The sequence below is a fragment of the Mytilus edulis genome, chromosome 11 (genome assembly GCF_963676685.1).
Source record: "Mytilus edulis chromosome 11, xbMytEdul2.2, whole genome shotgun sequence".
In the NCBI taxonomy this organism is placed as follows: Eukaryota; Metazoa; Mollusca; class Bivalvia; order Mytilida; family Mytilidae; genus Mytilus; species Mytilus edulis.
This window is the reverse complement of record NC_092354.1, coordinates 38727338-38746443: the sequence shown is the minus strand read 5'-3', so window position 1 is coordinate 38746443 and position 19106 is coordinate 38727338. Positions and strand designations below refer to the sequence as shown.

The 19106-nt window shown below is 34.3% G+C and overlaps 1 long non-coding RNA gene and 13 other non-coding genes across 14 annotated transcripts; 6 read left to right on the top strand and 8 right to left on the bottom strand.

Moving 5' to 3' along the window:
• The first annotated feature begins 466 nt into the window (after window positions 1–466).
• Trnae-uuc (transfer RNA glutamic acid (anticodon UUC)) lies at window positions 467–538 on the top strand. The gene has a single exon. It is a non-coding gene; the product is annotated as a tRNA-Glu (tRNA).
• A 645-nt stretch (window positions 539–1183) lies between these two features.
• Window positions 1184–1254, bottom strand: Trnag-gcc (transfer RNA glycine (anticodon GCC)). The gene has a single exon. It is a non-coding gene; the product is annotated as a tRNA-Gly (tRNA).
• A 4753-nt stretch (window positions 1255–6007) lies between these two features.
• On the bottom strand, window positions 6008–6078 carry Trnag-gcc (transfer RNA glycine (anticodon GCC)). The gene has a single exon. It is a non-coding gene; the product is annotated as a tRNA-Gly (tRNA).
• A 1218-nt stretch (window positions 6079–7296) lies between these two features.
• Trnag-gcc (transfer RNA glycine (anticodon GCC)) lies at window positions 7297–7367 on the bottom strand. The gene has a single exon. It is a non-coding gene; the product is annotated as a tRNA-Gly (tRNA).
• Window positions 7368–7996: 629 nt separating this feature from the next.
• Window positions 7997–8068, top strand: Trnae-uuc (transfer RNA glutamic acid (anticodon UUC)). Its single transcript has one exon. It is a non-coding gene; the product is annotated as a tRNA-Glu (tRNA).
• Window positions 8069–8583: 515 nt separating this feature from the next.
• On the bottom strand, window positions 8584–9822 carry LOC139494833 (uncharacterized). Its single transcript, XR_011657175.1, has 2 exons — window positions 9541–9822; window positions 8584–8898 (listed from the first exon to the last, which is right to left on the bottom strand). It is a non-coding gene; the product is annotated as an uncharacterized lncRNA (long non-coding RNA).
• A 432-nt stretch (window positions 9823–10254) lies between these two features.
• On the bottom strand, window positions 10255–10325 carry Trnag-gcc (transfer RNA glycine (anticodon GCC)). Its single transcript has one exon. It is a non-coding gene; the product is annotated as a tRNA-Gly (tRNA).
• Window positions 10326–10956: 631 nt separating this feature from the next.
• Window positions 10957–11028, top strand: Trnae-uuc (transfer RNA glutamic acid (anticodon UUC)). Its single transcript has one exon. It is a non-coding gene; the product is annotated as a tRNA-Glu (tRNA).
• A 330-nt stretch (window positions 11029–11358) lies between these two features.
• On the bottom strand, window positions 11359–11429 carry Trnag-gcc (transfer RNA glycine (anticodon GCC)). The gene has a single exon. It is a non-coding gene; the product is annotated as a tRNA-Gly (tRNA).
• Window positions 11430–12056: 627 nt separating this feature from the next.
• Window positions 12057–12128, top strand: Trnae-uuc (transfer RNA glutamic acid (anticodon UUC)). The gene has a single exon. It is a non-coding gene; the product is annotated as a tRNA-Glu (tRNA).
• Window positions 12129–12458: 330 nt separating this feature from the next.
• Window positions 12459–12529, bottom strand: Trnag-gcc (transfer RNA glycine (anticodon GCC)). Its single transcript has one exon. It is a non-coding gene; the product is annotated as a tRNA-Gly (tRNA).
• Window positions 12530–13115: 586 nt separating this feature from the next.
• On the top strand, window positions 13116–13187 carry Trnae-uuc (transfer RNA glutamic acid (anticodon UUC)). The gene has a single exon. It is a non-coding gene; the product is annotated as a tRNA-Glu (tRNA).
• Window positions 13188–13517: 330 nt separating this feature from the next.
• Trnag-gcc (transfer RNA glycine (anticodon GCC)) lies at window positions 13518–13588 on the bottom strand. Its single transcript has one exon. It is a non-coding gene; the product is annotated as a tRNA-Gly (tRNA).
• Window positions 13589–14214: 626 nt separating this feature from the next.
• On the top strand, window positions 14215–14286 carry Trnae-uuc (transfer RNA glutamic acid (anticodon UUC)). The gene has a single exon. It is a non-coding gene; the product is annotated as a tRNA-Glu (tRNA).
• Window positions 14287–19106: the final 4820 nt, after the last annotated feature.

The following is a 19106-nucleotide window of genomic DNA, read 5'->3' as shown; positions in this document are numbered from 1 at the left end:
AATTTGTCCCATGGGATATTAAAAATCCCATGGGATAATAAAAATCCCATGGGATTTTTTTTGTCCCATGGGACAACAAATATCCCATGGGACTACAATAATCCCATGGGACAAAAAAAAATCCCATGGGATTTAACCAAAATCCCATGGGATAATGGTAAATCCCATGGGATTTTGCCCTGTCCCATGGGATATTGAAAATCCCATGTTTTTATAATTCAAATTGCAAAATAAATATGAAAGTAACTGTAGAAAACCAATGAAATTATTGAATCCCATGTAATTCTGCACATTTTGGTTATATACATGATATTGTAGCTCTTGTTTGAGGCGGCGGCGGATTTGCAAATGAGTGTTTTGCAAATTAAAAGTGTCCAGTGTTATATGTTGACACAATCATATTAAATGTATTAGGCTCGGTAAGGACGCTTTTATATATAGCTTAATTTTAACTAGTTATACTAAGTCCGATGTGGTCTAGTGGTTAGGATTTCTGGTTTTCACCCAGACGGCCCGGGTTCGATTCCCGGCATCGGAGCTTTAATTTTTTGTGCTTGGAGGAAACTATGTTAAAAGTCACGAAAAAGATATGCAGGATTCACATACTCATCAGAGCGAATAAATTGCAATTAATTCTTGCAACGTATGTTAGCTTGCAGTTTGCATCTGCCGCTGTTTTGTGCCTTAATATTATGTCTTGAAATGACACCGACTGAAATGAGATGGGTGACCATCACACCAGTCCTGCAGAAGAATGTACACTAGCAAATAATTATGACTTTCTGTTTTAAAGTCATGTTGATGTTTTATGTATTTCTTGTCATTTAGTCAGTTGTTATGACATTATCCCCTCGGGGTATAAGTTAGATACGATAACGTTATTCCCTGCGTTTGCCACTCTCTCTATACAATTCCACTCTATTACTAAAAAATGGCAGCGCAGGAGCCATTCACTCCTGGCACACTTATAAAGCGCGTTCTTACCGATATTTATTTGTATCTTTTTCAAGATTGACCTCCAAAGCGAAGAGACGCACGCGTTGTATTTGAAATGATGGCATCAAATGAATTTCTTTTTACGTTAATTAACAGTAATGCCCACTATATATTTGTGGATGATACGATTATGTGCCAATATGTCCTCTAATCAATTGAAAACATTTGAAAGAGACGAAAAAAGAAATGCATCGGCCGGGAATCGAACCCGGGCCGCCCGCGTGGCAGGCGAGCATTCTACCACTGAACCACCGATGCTTATGACTACCTCTTGTTTAACTTGATCATATAAGGACACGTGTTACCTGATATGTATGGTATATATGCATGTTAATATTATACTGAAATTGTCGGTAAATATATTTGATAGAGGAAATCGGCGATAGTTAAAATTACAGCTGCAGCATAATGTCTTTACACCATTGTCGGTCGCGATCTTTGTCTGTTCGCTATTGTCAGTCGCGATCTTTGTCTTTTCACCATTTTCGGACGCGTTATCAACGGTCTCTGTTACATCATCTGCCATGGCTTCATCAGCGTCTGTATATTCATCATCATCATCTTCATCTCCATTACCAATACCATCACCAATTGCTCCATCTCCATTACCATTACCATTTCTGTTAACGTCATCTCCATTCCAATCCTCACCATTAGCTTCTATATCATCACACATGATATCACTTGTGTGTACATCGGCAACAACTTTTACCACCTTTGACTTTTTCACATCATCACTGGTTCCCTGTTCCGAACTTATGACTGAGGGACCAACATCTAACGTATTCCCACTAATCAAGTCATTTTCACTTTCTTTTAATTCTGTATTGTTTTCTTCACTACTGGTGATAATTTCTTGATATTTTCTTTTGTGGTCCGAAACTCTGCCCCAAGGTGTTTTTCTTTTTCCTTCGGGTATATGACCAAATCCTTCTCCGAAATAACGCTTTCTCGTTAAACAATCGCAATCACTGTATGGCCTTAGGCAACTCTTACACTTATTCTCTAAACAGTTTTTACTAATATGTCCTTGTTGACCACATTTAAAACATTTAAATTCTGGACAATCTTTGTATAAATGTTCAGCACTATAACAACCCGAACAAACTTTGACCTGGTCATTATGAATAACCCTATAATATGCTGTTTCCTTCCCGCTAACTGTAAATTTCATAGAATACGGTATTGAGGCAAGTGTAGGTGGTAATTTTACTTTAAAAACCCTAGTACCATCATATACATTCGATCTACTGCTCATTTTTCTTTTCCTAATGTCAGTTACTATTTCAACACCCATTCTATCAAATCTATCAATTATTTCTTCATCTGTTACGTACATGCTCATATTGAAAATTGACACAATTCTAAATACTGATACTAGTTCATTTACACTAATGGATTTACCTTGTATAAATAAACCGTCTCCTGATATTTCTCCTACATTTCTCCTTTCCCGCATTACTACTTCATAATTGTTATCATTCTTGGGAACACACGCTAGCACCGATCCTACACCACATTTCTTTTCAATTTCATCTATCACTAATTCTGAGGTAATCACTTTAGTACTGCCAACATTCACACGAACAGTTTGTTCCTTTGAATAATTGTCATCCAAAGGGTACGTTTTGTCACCCATCCCGGGTGACAAAACAAAGTCTTTTTCAACAAAAAAGTTGAAAAAATCAAACGATATTAAGGTATATTATCACATTCTGACACAAAATATACAAATTCACATATACGATGACTTGGAAAAACACAGTTTTTGAATTAGATTGACTCTCTCGATATAAACACCTGTTTTCAGGAATCGAACCCGGGCCGCCCGCGTGGCAGGCGAGCATTCTACCACTGAACCACCGATGCTTATGACTACCTCTTGTTTAACTTGATCATATAAGGACACGTGTTACCTGATATGTATGGTATATATGCATGTTAATATTATACTGAAATTGTCGGTAAATATATTTGATAGAGGAAATCGGCGATAGTTTAAATTACAGCTGCAGCATAATCTCAATTCGAGGTTGAAATATAATGACCAGAAATATCCCCGCTACTGCATGTCGGCTTCGTGTATAATTTGAAACTTAAGCTTACCCGCGTAGTTAAAAAAAATCGTGATCTAAAAGGGGGAGGGATAATTAAATCCAAGTCTTTCAAAGAAGACCTAATCGCAAAAACGAAAAGCTCTGTAATTTGACACGATTTCTGTTGTGGTTTGCATGACAGACAACTTGAACTCGTAAAGTCGACATATGGTACATGTTAATTTCAATGCATACACTCCATGTAATTATAAGCTAAATACATAACTTTGCCCTTTATCAGTTGTAGATATACGTTTCTGCATCCTATAATTACCGACTGGTATATTTTTGTGAGCTTTGAATACTCTCCTGTCATGCTGTCAGCTGAATCATAGTTATCATATGTTGACACAATCATAAATGTATTAGGCTCGGTCAGGACGCTTTTACATATAGCTTAATTTTAACTTGTTATACTAAGTCCGATGTGGTCTAGTGGTTAGGATTTCTGGTTTTTTTTTGGTGGTCGAGTGGACCTTTAAGTGACTGGACGTTGTGTTTATGTCTAAGGAAATATTTACTATGTTATAAGTGATTGCTCGGATTTCCAAGCATATTTTCGGAATATTAACGTTATAACTTGTATCAGAAGTAAGTTTTTGACTTTAATTATAACAAAACTGTCGTTTGTAATGTTTTACATTATTGTAAACATTGTCGTATAGAAAGAGGCTACCCAAGGGTGAATTATATTATAATGGAGAGACTTCCATCCTTATTAAGGAGTACTATTGAAAATGCTTGTGAACAATTTCGAAATATTACATTTACTGTGCATGGTGAAAGTGACAGAGCACGTATTTCTATAATGTTTGCAAATGAAGATACAAATAAAAGTAAACGAAAGTCGATTTCAACTGTCAACCGTGACAAAAAACGAATGAAAGAGTATAACAACAGTGTTGAAACTATTTCGAATATTGAAAATCATATCGAGATGATTCATTCAGATTGTGTATTTGAAAGCAATAAAATACAGGACGAAACAGTGGCGGCAAATACATCGGATATAATGGACATTGAAGATAACCCGTCTGAGGCCTCCGTTATAGCATGTTCAGGTTACATTGAAACCGGTATAGAACGTCCAAATATAGAACTGAGTGCAATCGATACAGGTAAAGAATTGTCTGTATCAGTTAATTGTGTCAATAGAAAAAATGTAAATAAAAACAAAGGTAGATTATCCATGGACAAAATTGAAAGGAATAAATGTAATACAAAAGATGATGAACTTTCAGAATTTCCGCCGCTTAGTAAAGTAAATTACAGGGATATGCTATCTGCTACATCTCAACGCGATAAATTGGTAGAAAATAATGACAAAAGTAAACAAACATTTCCGTCAAATATTGCAACTGATATAAAGTTAATTCCAAAATTTGTTTTGAAACAATCAGGAGGTCGTAACGAATTGTTGATCGGAAAAACATTGAGGAATCGTCTGATATTGTATCATATAGATGAGAAAGAATTTGAAATACTCGATTGCAGTGACCGAGGTTTCTATAAATTTAATAAAGTGTTGACTGAAGATTTTCGTGATGTAAGAACTATACCGAAATTGATGACTGATGATGTGAGAAAAGGACTAGATGAGATGATAGAATTTGCGACAAATAAAAAACTTTAAATGTTTTATTATTTTATTATATGTTGATTTGTAAGAGAGATAGTTTGTATGTTGTTTGTGAGTATGTTGTGAAAAAGTTTTTCCAAATATTTTGAAAATTTTTGTGCTCTGTTTGCATGTCTTAAAATAGCTGATGATTGACTCGATATTTAATACTTCGAATTTTGATTGCATTGTGGAATGGAATCCAGCCCAGTGCGAACAATATTTTCTATTGTATTATTTTTTGTCCTCTGTCGGAAAATAAGACGTCATAATCATTTTTCACTCTAAATTTTCTTTGTATTCTGTGTAAGCTTTTTATCAATTTGAATGTATGTGCTGAATGGTAGATAAGAGTGAGTTAGAATATAAGTATATGAATATTTTTCTATAAGGATATAATATGATATCTATATATGAGTATATAACCAGATAATTGTGTTCGTGACAAATATTTCACGCATTTGAATTGTAAATGTAGAATATTGAATGTTTCTTTTCAGAGAAAGGACAGTAATTGATAATAATGTAATAATGTTTTTCATTGATGTGTAATTCTGAACTGTGATATGTAAATACGAAGTTTGATTATAATAAAGATAAAAAAAAAAAGGATTTCTGGTTTTCACCCAGACGGCCCGGGTTCGATTCCCGGCATCGGAGCTTTAATTTTTTGTGCTTGGAGGAAACGATGTTAAAAGTCACGAAAAAGATATGCAGGATTCACATACTCATCAGAGCGAATAAATTGCAATTAATTCTTGCAACGTATGTAAGCTTGTAGTTTGCATCTGCCGCTGTTTTGTGCCTTAATATTATGTCTTGAAATGACACCGACTGAAATGAGATGGGTGACCATCACACCTGCAGAAGAATGTACACTAGCAAGTAATGACTTTCTGTTTTAAAGTCATGTTGATGTTTTATGTATTTCTTGTCATTTAGTCAGTTGTTATGACATTATCCCCTCGGGGTATAAGTTAGATACGATAACGTAATTCCCTGCGTTTGCCACTCTCTCTATACAATTCCACTCTATTACTAAAAAATGGCAGCGCAGGAGCCATTCACTCCTGGCACACTTATAAAGCGCGTTCTTACCGATATTTATTTGTATCTTTTTCAAGATTGACCTCTAAAGCGAGGAGACGCACGCGTTGTATTTGAAATGATGGCATCAAATGAATTTCTTTTTACGTTAATTAACAGTAATGCCCACTATATATTCGTGGATGATACGATTATGTGCCAATATGTCCTCTAATCAATTGAAAACATTTGAAAGAGACGAAAAAAGAAATGCATCGGCCGGGAATCGAACCCGGGCCGCCTGCGTGGCAGGCGAGCATTCTACCACTGAACCACCGATGCTTATGACTACCTCTTGTTTAACTTGATCATATAAGAACACGTGTTACCTGATATGTATGGTATATATGCATGTTAATATTATACTGAAATTGTCGGTAAATATATTTGATAGAGGAAATCGGCGATAGTTTAAATTACAGCTGCAGCATAATCTCAATTCGAGGTTGAAATATAATGACCAGAAATATCCCCGCTACTGTCGGCTTCGTGTATAATTTGAAACTTAAGCTTACCCGCGTAGTTAAAAAAAATCGTGATCTAAAAGGGGGAGGGATAATTAAATCCAAGTCTTTCAAAGAAGACCTAATCGCAAAAACGAAAAGTTCTGTAATTTGACACGATTTCTGTTGTGGTTTGCATGACAGACAACTTGAACTCGTAAAGTCGACATATGGTACATGTTAATTTCAATGCATACACTCCATGTAATTACAATTAAGCTAAATACATAACTTTGCCCTTTATCAGTTGTAGATATACGTTTCTGCATCCTATAATTACCGACTGGTATATTTTTGTGAGCTTTGAATACTCTCCTGTCATGCTGTCAGCTGAATCATAGTTATCATATGTTGACACCTGTACATTACCAATGCCGTGAGATTTTTTTTTTTTTTTTTTTTAGATCGAACAAAAAACACTTTCAAAGCATTACTGCTTTAAGTGTGGATAAGAAAGGTAGAAAGGATTAACTTTGAAATAACATACTTTCACGCAGACTCTCACTCACAGTTATCAAATCATATGTTGACACAAACATGGTTTAAGCAAAGTAATCAACTATTCTTGACCTTGCTTATATGTAGCTTAAATTAAGGTAGTTATACTAAGTCCGATGTGGTCTTTTTTTTCACCCAGACGGCCCGGGTTCGATTCCCGGCATCGGAGCTTTAGTTTTTGGTCATCTTTATCACATTACTGTTGTTGTAATACATGCCATTAAGGGAAAAAAAGTTGAGTTTCAGATGAGGAGATTATTTAGTTAAGACCTTTCTGACTTTCATCTGACAAAGAAAATAATTCATCCTTTGATTGACATAGATTTGCAAACGAACACTTTCAAAAAAGACCGTAGTAGTTCTTTAAATGTTGTAACACCGTCGCACATTTCAAACAAACGTCCATTATTGTTAAGTATTGAAACTGTAATGCTTTGCATTCCTCATTCTTCATTGCCAGTTGGTACACTAGAAAGTGGCAAAGATAAGAAAAAAGAAATGCATCGGCCGGGAATCGAACCCGGGCCGCCCGCGTGGCAGGCGAGCATTCTACCACTGAACCACCGATGCTTATAACCCAAGATGTCTAACTCGATCATATAAGGACAGTACATGATTACCACGTGTTACATGGTATGTATGATAGATGGCATGTTTATTATACATTATTGTCGGTACAACATGTAGAAACACGAAAAACATGTTTGACAAGAGAAAATCGACGGGCATTTAGTACTTATTCAATTGGTAATCTGCGACAAAATCTCGCGACTCAAATGCTATGCTTAGTATGCCGGCGGTTTCGCGTCTTATTTAAATGAAACCGCTTCACAATGAAAATTAAGATGTAAAAAGGGGGAGTGGTTAATTAATCCAATTCTGTGAATGAACATTAATTACGCGTCCACTGTACATAAATTTCAGGTTGGAAGGTTTTGCCGACAAACTACCTGTACATTACCAATGCCGTGAGATTTTTTTTTTTTTTTTAGATCGAACAAAAAACACTTTCAAAGCATTACTGCTTTAAGTGTGGATAAGAAAGGTAGAAAGGATTAACTTTGAAATAACATACTTTCACGCAGACTCTCACCTCACAGTTGTCAAATCATATGTTGACACAAACATGGTTTAAGCAAAGTAATCAACTATTCTTGACCTTGCTTATATGTAGCTTAAATTAAGGTAGTTATACTAAGTCCGATGTGGTCTAGTGGTTAGGATTTCTGGTTTTCACCCAGACGGCCCGGGTTCGATTCCCGGCATCGGAGCTTTAGTTTTTGGTCATCTTTATCACATTACTGTTGTTGTAATACATGCCATTAAGGGAAAAAAAGTTGAGTTTCAGATGAGGAGATTATTTAGTTAAGACCTTTCTGACTTTCATCTGACAAAGAAAATAATTCATCCTTTGATTGACATAGATTTGCAAACGAACACTTTCAAAAAAGACCGTAGTAGTTCTTTAAATGTTGTAACACCGTCGCACATTTCAAACAAACGTCCATTATTGTTAATTAAAACATTGTTGTGACGTCATTCTATTGTTTTACCTGTTTTTTATTATAGTGATTGGACTACCATTTACCTGTAAGAAACCAATATGTCACCTTTAGCTGTCCAATATTTTTAAGAATAGCCCTCCTCTTTCTTAAAAATATTGGATAGCTAAAGGTAGCATAACTGATTCTTACAGATAAATGATAGTTAAATCACTGAAATAAATAAAAATATTAATTACCCTAATTGTTTCATCATGTAAACAAAAATACAAACAAAAAACAAATGACAATTAAAAAACAACATTTTTATTGAAGTCACTTTTAAATACAATAACTTGTCACTCATCAAAACGGTTTCTTGAGGAAAAAATCACTTTTAAATTGATTTTTAATACATCCAATACTTATATCACAGCCATTTTCTCACGTTTTGGGGTTGTCTCTTTTAAAACTAATTCAATAAGTTGATTATGCTCGTTGTAAGTCTTGTTTTTTGGCTTTTATTAATTTCTTTTTTCAAAAGAGTTATCCTCATCCGTCTTTAGACTATCAAAATTGACCTCTGGTGTTGCTCTTATTCTTCCTAACATCATTTTCAACTAGAATTAAAATGAAAAAAAGCAATGAAGTAATCCTCCTTAAATTTGATTGATCATGCAACAAAACAAGGGCAATGAACAACATAAACCTTATCTCCTGTGTACAAAGTGCGAATCTTGAACTTCCTTCATGAACTAGGGGACTATAATAACATAACCGCATTTTATCTGTCAAACAAACCAATCGTGTTTCCGATTCGCACTTTTTTGCAGTGATCGTTTTATGAGAGATTTTTGTTTAAAAGAAAATCGAGATAAGAATATATTTCGGTAACATTTATAAACCACAAGGGACTCAATAAACAAATAAATGAAAAAAGAGCGACACGATCTTGCAGAAAGAAAAAAAAGAAATTAGGGGGGGGGGGGGGGTATTAGGTGGTACCGTTTGGGTACAGTCTCTTGAAAATTCCGACAAAAGAATATAACTGATTGCATGTTGCTATCTTATCATTTGTTAATATTTACTATATATCTGTAATAAAATCGACTGCGGTGCACTCGATATGGTTCGACAAGAACCTATTTTCATATCCTATTATTTTTATTTTCTCAATCACTTCGTTAAAATAAAACCCAAAAAGAAACAAGAAACTAATAGAAGAGCACTACATTATGAAATATAATATATATATAACTTACCATTATTAGCTGCTTTGACTATATCCTCTTTGTAATCCACACTGAAATAATGTATCTGAATAGATTCTGAATACACATTTGATTTTAATCCAAAGTTTGAAACAACACATTCACTAATACATGCAACGACATCTTTTTCTTCGTATTTGCATTTAAATTAATATACTTTCATCACTTTATCCATTTAGAAACACAAACCGTATGTAAAGGTATTCACGAAAACTATGAGCAGAAAATGTGAGTAGTCCTTGCGCACGCAAAAATCATGATACGCATACCCTGTGTCTTATTCTTCATGTAACAATACATGTTGTTTACCTTCAGCTGTACTTTCTTTTTGTCTATTTGTTTTACGTTAAGTTATTGTTTAAAGGGGCCAACATGTAGGATATATTTTTATGTAATTTAAAGAAAGTTTATTTACAAAACAATTTTCATACTTGATGAAAAAAAATCTTTGCTTGCTTTTAGTTTTTATTTTACCTTTTATCGACGTGTTAAACAATGTTTTAAGTAAGATATAAGCCTCTAACAGTCCATTCTGTAAAATATTGAACAGGTCTTCGGCCTGCGGCCTCAGACCTGTCCAATATTTTACAGAATGGACTGTTATCGGCTTATATCCCTTACGTATTGAAACTGTAATGCTTTGCATTCCTCATTCTTCATTGCCAGTTGGTACACTAGAAAGTGGCAAAGATAAGAAAAAAGAAATGCATCGGCCGGGAATCGAACCCGGGCCGCCCGCGTGGCAGGCGAGCATTCTACCACTGAACCACCGATGCTTATAACCCAAGATGTCTAACTCGATCATATAAGGACAGTACATGATTACCACGTGTTACATGGTATGTATGATAGATGGCATGTTTATTATACATTATTGTCGGTACAACATGTAGAAACACGAAAAACATGTTTGACAAGAGAAAATCGACGGGCATTTAGTACTTATTCAATTGGTAATCTGCGACAAAATCTCGCGACTCAAATGCTATGCTTAGTATGCCGGCGGTTTCGCGTCTTATTTAAATGAAACCGCTTCACAATGAAAATTAAGATGTAAAAAGGGGGAGTGGTTAATTAATCCAATTCTGTGAATGAACATTAATTACGCGTCCACTGTACATAAATTTCAGGTTGGAAGGTTTTGCCGACAAACTACCTGTACATTACCAATGCCGTGAGATTTTTTTTTTTTTTTTTTAGATCGAACAAAAAACACTTTCAAAGCATTACTGCTTTAAGTGTGGATAAGAAAGGTAGAAAGGATTAACTTTGAAATAACATACTTTCACGCAGACTCTCACCTCACAGTTGTCAAATCATATGTTGACACAAACATGGTTTAAGCAAAGTAATCAACTATTCTTGACCTTGCTTATATGTAGCTTAAATTAAGGTAGTTATACTAAGTCCGATGTGGTCTAGTGGTTAGGATTTCTGGTTTTCACCCAGACGGCCCGGGTTCGATTCCCGGCATCGGAGCTTTAGTTTTTGGTCATCTTTATCACATTACTGTTGTTGTAATACATGCCATTAAGGGAAAAAAAGTTGAGTTTCAGATGAGGAGATTATTTAGTTAAGACCTTTCTGACTTTCATCTGACAAAGAAAATAATTCATCCTTTGATTGACATAGATTTGCAAACGAACACTTTCAAAAAAGACCGTAGTAGTTCTTTAAATGTTGTAACACCGTCGCACATTTCAAACAAACGTCCATTATTGTTAAGTATTGAAACTGTAATGCTTTGCATTCCTCATTCTTCATTGCCAGTTGGTACACTAGAAAGTGGCAAAGATAAGAAAAAAGAAATGCATCGGCCGGGAATCAAACCCGGGCCGCCCGCGTGGCAGGCGAGCATTCTACCACTGAACCACCGATGCTTATAATCCAAGATGTCTAACTCGATCATATAAGGACAGTACATGATTACCACGTGTTACATGGTATGTATGATAGATGGCATGTTTATTATACATTATTGTCGGTACAACATGTAGAAACACGAAAAACATGTTTGACAAGAGAAAATCGACGGGCATTTAGTACTTATTCAATTGGTAATCTGCGACATAATCTCGCGACTCAAATGCTATGCTTAGTATGCCGGCGGTTTCGCGTCTTATTTAAATGAAACCGCTTCACAATGAAAATTAAGATGTAAAAAGGGGGAGTGGTTAATTAATCCAATTCTGTGAATGAACATTAATTACGCGTCCACTGTACATAAATTTCAGGTTGGAAGGTTTTGCCGACAAACTACCTGTACATTACCAATGCCGTGAGATTTTTTTTTTTTTTAGATCGAACAAAAAACACTTTCAAAGCATTACTGCTTTAAGTGTGGATAAGAAAGGTAGAAAGGATTAACTTTGAAATAACATACTTTCACGCAGACTCTCACCTCACAGTTATCAAATCATATGTTGACACAAACATGGTTTAAGCAAAGTAATCAACTATTCTTGACCTTGCTTATATGTAGCTTAAATTAAGGTAGTTATACTAAGTCCGATGTGGTCTAGTTGTTAGGATTTCTGGTTTTCACCCAGACGGCCCGGGTTCGATTCCCGGCATCGGAGCTTTAGTTTTTGGTCATCTTTATCACATTACTGTTGTTGTAATACATGCCATTAAGGGAAAAAAAGTTGAGTTTCAGATGAGGAGATTATTTAGTTAAGACCTTTCTGACTTTCATCTGACAAAGAAAATAATTCATCCTTTGATTGACATAGATTTGTAAACGAACACTTTCAAAAAAGACCGTAGTAGTTCTTTAAATGTTGTAACACCGTCGCACATTTCAAACAAACGTCCATTATTGTTAAGTATTGAAACTGTAATGCTTTGCATTCCTCATTCTTCATTGCCAGTTGGTACACTAGAAAGTGGCAAAGATAAGAAAAAAGAAATGCATCGGCCGGGAATCGAACCCGGGCCGCCCGCGTGGCAGGCGAGCATTCTACCACTGAACCACCGATGCTTATAATCCAAGATGTCTAACTCGATCATATAAGGACAGTACATGATTACCACGTGTTACATGGTATGTATGATAGATGGCATGTTTATTATACATTATTGTCGGTACAACATGTAGAAACACGAAAAACATGTTTGACAAGAGAAAATCGACGGGCATTTAGTACTTATTCAATTGGTAATCTGCGACATAATCTCGCGACTCAAATGCTATGCTTAGTATGCCGGCGGTTTCGCGTCTTATTTAAATGAAACCGCTTCACAATGAAAATTAAGATGTAAAAAGGGGGAGTGGTTAATTAATCCAATTCTGTGAATGAACATTAATTACGCGTCCACTGTACATAAATTTCAGGTTGGAAGGTTTTGCCGACAAACTACCTGTACATTACCAATGCCGTGAGATTTTTTTTTTTTTTAGATCGAACAAAAAACACTTTCAAAGCATTAAAGCTTTAAGTGTGGATAAGAAAGGTAGAAAGGATTAACTTTGAAATAACATACTTTCACAAACATGGTTTAAGCAAAGTAATCAACTATTCTTGACCTTGCTTATATGTAGCTTAAATTAAGGTAGTTATACTAAGTCCGATGTGGTCTAGTGGTTAGGATTTCTGGTTTTCACCCAGACGGCCCGGGTTCGATTCCCGGCATCGGAGCTTTAGTTTTTGGTCATCTTTATCACATTACTGTTGTTGTAATACATGCCATTAAGGGAAAAAAAGTTGAGTTTCAGATGAGGAGATTATTTAGTTAAGACCTTTCTGACTTTCATCTGACAAAGAAAATAATTCATCCTTTGATTGACATAGATTTGTAAACGAACACTTTCAAAAAAGACCGTAGTAGTTCTTTAAATGTTGTAACACCGTCGCACATTTCAAACAAACGTCCATTATTGTTAAGTATTGAAACTGTAATGCTTTGCATTCCTCATTCTTCATTGCCAGTTGGTACACTAGAAAGTGGCAAAGATAAGAAAAAAGAAATGCATCGGCCGGGAATCGAACCCGGGCCGCCCGCGTGGCAGGCGAGCATTCTACCACTGAACCACCGATGCTTATAACCCAAGATGTCTAACTCGATCATATAAGGACAGTACATGATTACCACGTGTTACATGGTATGTATGATAGATGGCATGTTTATTATACATTATTGTCGGTACAACATGTAGAAACACGAAAAACATGTTTGACAAGAGAAAATCGACGGGCATTTAGTACTTATTCAATTGGTAATCTGCGACATAATCTCGCGACTCAAATGCTATGCTTAGTATGCCGGCGGTTTCGCGTCTTATTTAAATGAAACCGCTTCACAATGAAAATTAAGATGTAAAAAGGGGAAGTGGTTAATTAATCCAATTCTGTGAATGAACATTAATTACGCGACCACTGTACATAAATTTCAGGTTGGAAGGTTTTGCCGACAAACTACCTGTACATTACCAATGCCGTGAGATTTTTTTTTTTTTAGATCGAACAAAAAACACTTTCAAAGCATTACTGCTTTAAGTGTGGATAAGAAAGGTAGAAAGGATTAACTTTGAAATAACATACTTTCACGCAGACTCTCACCTCACAGTTATCAAATCATATGTTGACACAAACATGGTTTAAGCAAAGTAATCAACTATTCTTGACCTTGCTTATATGTAGCTTAAATTAAGGTAGTTATACTAAGTCCGATGTGGTCTAGTGGTTAGGATTTCTGGTTTTCACCCAGACGGCCCGGGTTCGATTCCCGGCATCGGAGCTTTAGTTTTTGGTCATCTTTATCACATTACTGTTGTGGAGTCCCAACTGAGCGCAGCCCAGGATGGACGTGTCATAATTGCTCCGGTGGACAAATCTGTTTTCAACAGGATATTATGATTCGATAATAACAGTAATGATTTATTTATGTTTTACTAACAAAACTGTGTTGTATTTAGAAGAGAAACTGTCATTATAAACTGTAGTTCCCCCTAATCCGACGATTTATTCGTGTGGAAAAGGGGGGTCGTTTAGGAGCACTCGAGTGTTTGTTTACAAATTTGGGCTGTGCTTGCTTGTAATTTTCCGGAATGACCGGCGAAATGGAGCAAACTAGTAAAAAATCTTATTTTTCTCAACGGAATGGTAGCCGTGGTGCTGGGAATGGATATAATCAAAAGCAAAATTATGTTCGTGATGTAAAGTCGTATCAGAGAGATTGTACTGTGAGAATTGAAGTAATCAATACAGATGTTATTGGTGAAAGAATAGTAATTGAAGATATTGAAACAGTCACTGGTTTAAATTCGGTGTTAGCTGTTGTCAAAAATGATGCCATGTCGTATGATATAACATTAGATAGTAAGCAGACTGCTTTCCGTCTAGTGCAAGAAGGAATTGATATTGCAAATAATGAATATCAAGTCAGCATGTTACATTCGGATATAACTGTTGTTTCTATAATGCAACTTCCATCGTTTATTTCGGATGATGATATAAGAAGTAAATTAGTATCAAAAGGGGTGAAAATCGTTTCGCCTATATACAGACGAGCAATACCTGGAACGCAGGTAGCAGACGGGACAAGATTTATGAAATGCAAATTTCCACAGGGTATGTTGGCTTTGCCATGGACAATACCTTTCAAAATAGGCTCAGATACGAAATATTTTCGGCTTGTACATAACAACCAGATAAAGGTCTGCTCGGAGTGTTTGTCACCGGAGCATATGCGTAAACAATGTCCGTACTTTGTTTGTCACGGGTGTGGCCAATATGGACATTCAAAGAGACAATGTAAAGCTAGTAAATGTGAATATTGCCATAATTTACCGTTATTTTGTGTGTGTGGAAGTAGCTCAAATACCAAAAAAGATCAACCTCCAGCATATAAAAAGAAGAAGAACTGTGAAATATGTAATTTCTATTTTTGTATGTGCAAATGTAACATTTGTGGGAAAAAAGACTGTATATGCGCCTGCTTTAAATGTGAAAAGTACCCATGTATATGTACCTGCTCTTTCTGTAAAAGTGATCCGTGTGTATGTCCTTGTCAGGACTGTCGTAAACATCCATGTGTGTGTACATGCGACACATGCACAGAAAAAAGCGATCGTTGTACTTGCAACAAACAGAATGACGAAAATGGTCCGGAAATAGTTAATATTACCGGTGAAAATGATGATGAAGATATGTCTGAAGTTTGGTCAGAGGAAGATGTTGCCGATACTGATCCTAAAACAACTGTTCCGATAGAAGTTAATGTGGTGCAAAATAAACCAAAAAGCCACCCCCAGGAGGAAAACAGAAAGAGAAAGATGGACAGTGATACCGAAAGTAATAATGAGATAACAGACGATGAACTATTGAATCTAGATAACGAGGAAGATGTTAATGAAAACATCAATTTAGACAAGGATTTTTCTGATGGCAAAAAGTTAAAAATAGCTAGTAATGACGCTCCTTCTGGGGACAATATTGTCACTAGGGTGAGTGAAAATGAAATTGAAATTAAGCAGGGTTGCTCTAATGATAAAAGCACCTTCGTTGGTGACGAAGAAGTCTCCATGAAAGGTGCAAATGAAAATGAGTCTTCTATTTGTTCTGATGGTGAAAATGACACCCCAAATAAATTTGTCAGTGCAAAAATGGCCAAAAAAATTAAGAAAAAACAGAGGAATCTTGAAAGGAGATCTATTGCAAAACCTACTCCTAATTTGACTGGTAAAAATGTAAGAAAGGTGGTTGACAGTAAAAATAAATAAAAATGGATAAGTTTATATGCAAGATTGTTTTTCTTTTTGCAATGGTGGTAATTTGTTCTTTTAATTGTAATGGTTTAAAGAATGTAATTAATTTTGAGAATTTTATAAGTATTATTCATGATAGAAAATTTAGTATGGTATTATTACAAGAAACATTTTGGGATGATGCTTATGTAAATAGTGTTAAACACCTATATGAAGGTGATATATATTGTAGTAACAGTTTACATGGTAGAAGGGGTGTGGCTGTTTTAGTGAATAATTATTTTAAAAATAAGATAAAATGTGTATATAAAGACTCTGATGGCAGATTTATTCATATAACATATGAAGAAGATGGGCAATTGTTTAATGTAATTTCATTGTATGCTCCAAATGTTAATGCTGAAAGAGTTATCTTTTTTAACTTTGTTAAACAGTATACTGAAAAGTTAGATAACTTGATAATTGGTGGGGATTTTAATACTTCTCTATCTATGTTAGATAGAGGTGGTAAAAGTAATCATGTTATTGATGAACCATGTAAAAAATTATGTGACTTGATTGAAAATAACAATTTGTATGATGTATGGCGTACTAGAAATAAAAGTTCTAGAATATTTTCATGGAAAAGAATTTGTAATGGAGAATTACAACAAAGTAGAATTGATTATTTCCTTGTAAATAAAAAGTTATCTTCTTATGTTCAGAATGTATATTATAATACTACTAGTTTAAGTGATCATTCGTTTGTAATTATGAATTTTAACTGTAGTAATATTGAAAGAGGTCCTGGATTGTGGGTCCTCAATAATACATTATTATGTAATGAAGAATATGTAAGGAGAGTAAAAGAAATTATTTCTGATGAAAAAGAAAATGAATTGTATAATAAAGATTTAATGATTTGGTGGGATAATCTTAAATATAAAATAAAGAGATATTCTCAAATTTTTTCTTCTAAAATGGCAAAAGAAAATAGAAGAGATTTTTATAGATTAGAAAGGCAGATCAATTTTTTATGTGAAAAAGCTGCTTGTGGTGTAGATGTTGATGTAGCTAAGTTAGAAAATTTGAAACTTGAGTTGTCAGCATATGAATTAGAAAAATGTAGAGGTGCAGTATTCAGATCAAAAGCTATTTGGGCTGTTGAGTCAGATAAATGTACAAAGTATTTTTTAAATTTGGAGAAATATAAACAAGAGAATAATTCTATAAAAGAATTACTAAATGAAAATAATGAATCAGTTTATGCTACTGAAGGTATTTTAGATTTACAATATAAATTTTATAAAGAATTGTACTCATGTGTAGATACAGATAATGATAAAATGTCAGAATTGTTAGATAGTGTAGATACAAAAATAGATGACAATGATTGTAATTTTTGTGATGCTGATATTTCACATGAAGAAATTTTTAAAGCAATAAATCAAATGTCAAAAAATAAAAGTCCAGGGTCTGATGGTCTCACAGTTGAGTTTTACTGTCAATTTTATAATGAACTCAGAAATGTTTTATTTGATTTGTTTAATGTTATTGAAAAAGAAGGGGTTTTAGGCAGATCTATGAAATGTGGAGTGATTAGTCTTATATATAAAAAGAAAGGTGATAAAAAGTCTTTGAAAAATTATAGACCTATTTCATTACTACAGGTTGATTATAAAATATTAGCCAGGATAATGGCAAATAGATTTAAGGTAGTGTTACCTAAGATTGTATCTAATGATCAAACATGCTGTATTATTGGTAGGGATATATCAAATAATATTGCAAATGTAAGAGATATTATAGAACTTATTGAAAAAGATGAACTTGAAGGGTATATAATGAAATTAGATCAGGAAAAAGCATTTGACAGAGTGAGTCATAAATATTTGTTATATGTGTTAAGAAAATATGGATTTGGTGATAGATTTGTAAAATGGATTGAAATATTTTATAATGGTATTAATAGTGCTGTAAAATGTAATGGATTTTTGACAAACTATTTTCATATTAAAAATGGTATTAGACAAGGCTGCCCAATAAGTGCATTGTTATATGTTCTTGCTGCTGAACCTTTACATTGTAGAATTGTTAAAAATGACAAAATCAAAGGTATAAAAGTCCCTAATTGTGATAAAGAGGGATTAATTTATCAGCATGCAGATGATACTACATTATCTTTATGTAATAAGGAATCAATTCCTGAAGTGTTTAAGGAATTTGATTTGTATAGCAAAGCAACAGGTGCTAAAATAAACAGACAAAAGTCAGAGATAATATGTTTAGGTACTGGTACTTTATCTGTAGTAGAAAAAGATCATATTGGTCTTAAAGTTTGTGAAGATTATTTTCAACTGTTAGGAGTTTTTATTGGAAAAAATAGAAAAATGTGTGATGAAATGAATTGGAAAAATAAAATAGTTCAGATAAAATCTCTTCTCAACTTATGGTTATTGAGAAGATTAACTATACATGGCAGGGTTAGCGTAATTAATTCACTGATGTTATCTAAATTTTGGTACGCATTGTTTGTTACTGCATTACCTGAATGGGCTTATATAGAGATCAAAAGACTTTGTCTGAATTTTATATGGAAAAATGGATGTCATTTAGTAAAATACAACTGTATAATAGATGATAAAAGTAGAGGTGGTTTAAATGTTGATGATATCAAATGTAAAATATATGCTTTCAGGCTAAAATTTTTAGGTAGATTGTTAGATGATGAATATCAAGTGTTATGGAAATACACATTTAAGTATTTTGTTTCCTCAATTTATGAAATGAAACTTTGTCATAATGTTTTTTATACAGTGATACCAAATTGTGAATTGAAAAAACTTCCTGTTGTTTATCAGGAATTTTTTCA